The sequence below is a fragment of the Mytilus californianus genome, unplaced genomic scaffold (genome assembly GCF_021869535.1).
Source record: "Mytilus californianus isolate M0D057914Y unplaced genomic scaffold, xbMytCali1.0.p SCAF_11, whole genome shotgun sequence".
In the NCBI taxonomy this organism is placed as follows: Eukaryota; Metazoa; Mollusca; class Bivalvia; order Mytilida; family Mytilidae; genus Mytilus; species Mytilus californianus.
The window spans coordinates 58,130,752-58,136,751 of NW_026262593.1; positions in this window are offsets into that span (position 1 = coordinate 58,130,752).

Here is a 6,000-nt window from a genome sequence, read left to right on the forward strand (position 1 = left end):
CCCCTTATAGGAGTTATTGTCCTTGAAAGATGATTTTTGACAACTTTTGCGGAAACCGTAATAGATAGAGAGAAAATGTGAATAGCACAAATGTTCATCAGAATAGGTCAACGTGCCTAATTGTCATATTGACCCCTTAAAGAAGTTATTACCCTTCAAGATGGTTTTATCATTTTTATGCATTTTTGGCAGAAACTATTACAGAGAAAAAATGTAAATATCGAAGATGTTAAACACAATACGATCTACAATTAAGTCAACTTCAAATGACTCCTTGTATGAGTTATTGCCCATGAATATTCATTGTATGATAACTATTTTTTTGTCAAGATGATAATATATATAGAGGAACTGTAAAACAAAAATGTTCAGCAAAATTATATCAACAAATAAGCCAACATGATCGAATCGTCAACTGAACCATTTTGGAGTTATTGCCCTTGAAAGATGTTTTTTTTTATCAATTGTATGCATTTTTTTTTTTGCAGAAACCATAATAGAAAAAGAAAAATTGTAAATATCATAGATGTTAGGTACAATCTACAAATAATTCAACTTGGCCAAAATTGTTAACCGACTCCTCATATGTGTTATTTTCCCTTATTTCTGATTTTTTGTTGTAAAAACGACGAGACGATTTTTTTTTTTTAACGACCTTGACTACACTTGAGGAAGTTGCACGGTCGGCCATGTAAAAATGATAATAGATAGAGTGCAACAAATTAAGTAAAAATGTTCAGCAAAATAAGCTTAATATTGTCACATTCGTCAATTGATCTATAGAAGGAGTGATTGCCCTTGAAACATGATTTTACCTATTTTTGTGGGTTTTTGCAGAAACTATAATTGAAAGAGAGAAACAGTATTTTGCAAAAATGTTCAGAACAAAACGTTCTACAAATAAGTCATCATGTTCATAATAGTCAAGCGACTCCTTATAGGAAATAATTTCCCTGATGAAGATTTTTATCCAATTTGGCAAATTGTTAAACATGTATTCAGTTTTATAAAGAGATCAAAACGATTCCTCGTAGTAGGAAAAACGTACATCATCCCAATCCGTGCTACCCAGGTTAGTTTTCTCTTTATTTTTACCATTATTATTATTTTTAAGTTTGTCAAATGATTAAAAATATCAACTATATGTACTTGTCTCAATTTTGCTGATGTACTATGGACTTACTTACTATGATGATTTATATATGTAGCTTTTGCCAATAAACACATTACAAAAAAAACGTACATCATCATCATTATCATCACCCTTATCTCTGTCGTTCTTTCTTTAACCCCTTTCCTTTTTTCAGTAAGTTTAGTAATATTTATGTTGTTCATATTATATAATGCATGCTCACATTCAATTTGTATTGTTATAATATTGTATTGTGGAGAAGACTTTATAAGTATGTTTTACTTGTGTCTGATCCTTTTTGCTTTGAGCAAATAAAATATGTTTACACTAAAAAAATCCAATTTAGCATTTTTGTAAAAAAAACTATATCCTCTCGAAAACTTGAACAGAAAGGAATGAAAATGATCACCAATACAATATCTACAAAAAAATCTAAGCAAATTCAACTAATAACAATAACGGTAAAAATAAATATCAAAATGGCATATTTTTCTTGTTGAGCGATTCAGGCTCTTAGGAGCCTCTTGTTTGAAAATACTTATTGTGTTAGTTTCTTCTATTTCTTTGAATGCATTCAACCAAACATCCTTTACATGCTGTACAAGTGGGAGCAATGCTGCACATCGAACCCAGATGCGGATTTAAAGGGGGGCCCAGGGGTCCGCCCCCCCCTTTTGTTGGAAAAAAATTGTTGATTATATAGGGAATCACTAAAGCATGACTGGAGCGGACCCCCTCTTAGGCAGTCAGTGGGCCCCCACTTATGAACATTTCTGGATCCGCCACTGGAACCAATATGTTGATGTCATTGTTGTTCTTTTAGTGGGTTTGAAGACCAGTATCATGTGCCTTTCACCATATACATTGGGTTTAATGAAAGAAGCAACCTTTGCCAGTAATACCAGGATATACTCCATAAGCTGAGTTACGTAATGCAACTTACAAGAAGACAGTGGTTGGTTGCAGTTGTTAACCAAAGCGTTGGCCTGCTAGTAAAATGTAATCATAAAATTCACAACTATTAATAAAACCAAACACTTAACTTACAGTACTTTTTCTAAATTGAACTAATTATAAGTAAATAAACGGTGCACTTTCCCACCGTAAAGCCACCGTCTAATGAACTCAATTTATTTGATAGTTATTTTAAATTTCTTTAGTCAAATGTTGGCATAGGTCGAAGACACCAATAAACTTGACAAACTGTGTTGAACTTGAGAAACTCTGTAGATTTATTAATTATGTATCTGTGAAAGTCTATCCTTCTGGTTCGATCCAACAGTATATCTATTTATCTTTATTATAATATTATATAACACTCATTTGTATTTCACACATGCTATATTCAATATTTGCTATTATTGTAATATTATCTTCTCTGTAACTATGTTTTTGGTTTAGGAGAATAAAGATCATTCATTCATACAAATATTTCTTTAAATGAGTGATAATTACAATTAACGGATAAAAGAAAAAAAAAGCAGACAGCAAATTATAAATAATAGAATAAACAGACGTATTCATCGAATTGCTAATTGAAAACTGTGACATAATATTATAGTCCCAGTTGAAAACAAATTGAAACATGAAATAAGATAAGCATAATCTTCCAAACTTGACTTTAACCTTTCACAATAAAAATTAATAAAATCCTTAAGAAATATTGCAAATATATGAAAAAATATGATTTTACGAAATTCTATAATATAATGTCAGATAAGTCTCAAAAATCTTATTTTGTCCATTTTCCAAGTTGTAACAGAAAGACAACTGTTCTTTTCTGTTCTGTTCTGTACAGGTGAACTCTGGTGGATAGTTGTCTCATTGGCAATCATACCACATCTCCTTATATTTATAAGTATTGGAGGGGGGGGGTCCAATTCCTTTACTCGTTATTGAATGGTATCATCTTCAATTGAAGAGTTCCACATCAGCTATAGCCATCTTGTCAGTTAAACGTTTTGTACTTTAAGTAACATATGTTTTCGAATCAAAGGCACCGACTTCGTTTTTACGATATACATCATTCAAGGTGGTGTTTTAGGTGAAAACATTCCACAAAACATCAGCATAACGTCATCGCATTGTAGGCCGTACTGTTGCTTATCCATATAATTCAAATTCTCGTTTTAATAAACAAAATGTTTTGTTTAAACTTTGTTTTCTGTCGTTGTTTGAGGGTTTTTCCGTGATCACTGTCTTTTTTGGAACTGTTCACACCGAGGCAAAAGACATGATCAATTCGCGGTCTTTGAACATTTTCACTCTGCACACTACTGTCTAGCATCTTCGCTAGCCAAGGGTTACGATCCAGTCCCCTTCTCTCCACGTGGAGAGAAGGGGACTGGATCGTAACCCTTGGCTATCGAAGATGACTAGTTGTACGCGTGTTGTCATTTTTAATTTGAACTTGAAATCTGTTTCAAGATTTGTGCTTATTTAATGTCTACAACAGGATCCATTTTGATATCTGTTTTCATAAAGTTTTTATTTCGTCTTCATTTTTTTTCAGAAATTCTGTAATTTTTAGATCAATATATCGCTCATGTAATTCATTCTGATCAGTCCTGGAGCAAATTTAACCTGTTAATCATCGATTTCCCTTTTAAATTGTGTAATTGTGTCTAAGATATCTTCTTTGTGAGTTACCAGATTCAAATGTTTGGTTCATGAAAACTCTTACCTTTTTCTACTTCATCATTTCGGTTTGTAGCAGTTCATATACAGGTGCATGTGTCAAATCTGTTTGCCTTTAACCTATCCATAAATAGTACGACGGAAATTTAATAATAATGGGTTTTAATAATTAATATTTTGCCAATAACGGTCATTTCTATCAATGTGGCAATCGGTTAAAAATCACCTGCTGACAGTTGATGCAATAATCCGTAAATCCCTATATATATAAAATCACCTGCTGACAGTTGATGCAATAATCCGTAAATCCCTATATATATATATATATATATATATATATATATATATATATACGTAATTAAGTCATTGTCAGTGGTCAGTTTCCAGTAAAATGAACACAACACATAACTTTACAATATTTGAAAACGATACGTATTGCGGAAGTAATTGTAATGATGAAAATTCAATATTTTTCGTTTTAGTTTTATATGTTTTTGGATTTTTAACGGTTGCTTTTAATGTTCCATCATTAGTTTTGGTGATATTAACGTTCTTAAGAAAACTGAAAATGAAATACATACATACGCTGAGTTTGAGTATTACGGACGCTGTACTTGGAGTTTCTTGGTTGTTAATAACAAACACACTTGGAGGAACAAAGCTATCTTTCGCTAACTGTGCTTCTAGATGCTACTTGCTTTGTGTAACGTTTATGGCGTCGATGTTTCAGGTGTTAGGAATTTGCATTGAACGGAATTTGATAATTTGTTTACAGTATAAAATTGTGAGCGAAGAGAGAAAAAAAGTTTCAATTTGCATCATTATAATGGCATGGGGACTAGCTATACTACTTAGTAGCATCGTGTCGGCGGTTACTGTCAGAAGTTACCATAACGACCGCACGTGCTCCTTTGATAGTCTGTTTCAAGAACAAAAATTTACAGCATATGGGACGTTCGGAATCATTTTTGCCGTTACTCAAATTGGAGTTGTGTTTTCTATGACAATTTTATTAGTATATCTTATTCAGCATCAAAAGAAAATGGACATTTTGAATGTTCGAAAAATAACAAAATCCGACGCGAAACTGTGCATGACAATTGGTATTATAGCTATTTTATTCTTTACTGTAAATACACCTTTAACCGTAGTGTATTTACTTGATGGTTTTTCTACCGGTATGTCATCATCTAGAGTTGTAAGGAATGTGTGCTTTTTGTTTGCAGGGATAAATTCGATGATAAATCCATTCATATACCTTTTCCGAATTGAATACTTTCGAAATTTACGACGAAAAAGTATAAATAAAATTTGTTCCTGCAAGAATCGTGTACATCCAGGAAGTTTAATAGATTAATAGCCTTAATGACACAGTTTGGAACGCTTTGAAAAATATAAAGGTTTTAACATATGTTTTAAGATCAAAAACAGCAATAGAATGTTATTTAACTTTTATATACTAGAATTAGTTATTCCTAGTATTTCACTTCATTTTCATCTCATGTACTTCCATTGCAGGCTAGAAACACTACACTGTAAAAATGGTGATTAAAGAATAAACACTTGTATTACATGTTTAGTTCTAAACATGTTTAATTTAGAAACACATTTCTCAGTAAGCACATTAAATGTAGACATGTCTTGAATGTAAACACTTTGAAATGTGTTTTATAATTAAAGTGTTTAGGAATAAAACACTAGTTTCTAAGCAAAACACGATCCTAAACACAACCCTAAACACATTGTCAACCTAAATATGTTTAGAACTGAGACATGTTTAGACCAAAACGTGTAAAAAAGTGCTCAAAATGTGTGTTTAGAATTGTGTTTAGGATCTAAACACCAATTTTACAATGTAGTTTACAAAGTTTTTTTTATACTTTTACTTTGATTCGGGACCACTGGTATTACTATATGTCTCTGGTAATATTAAGTTTTTTCTTATTGTAAAAAAATTATACACCTCAAAGCCACTGTGTTGCCTATTTCTTCAAGCCAAATAAAAATGTTTTCTGTGTCTTTTTAAAATGATAACATATTTTTAAAGCAAAATCTAACACAACTTGTCGTTGTTGTTCGAATGCTGGACATTCCTTAGAAAAATGAGTTTCCTCTTCAATTGAATTTAAAGTAATACATGTTTTTAAGGAATGACTGTAATATTTTTTCTGTCTATGAAGAAATAACATAAAAAATGTGGTGCACACTGAATAACCCGCGAAGCGGGTTAT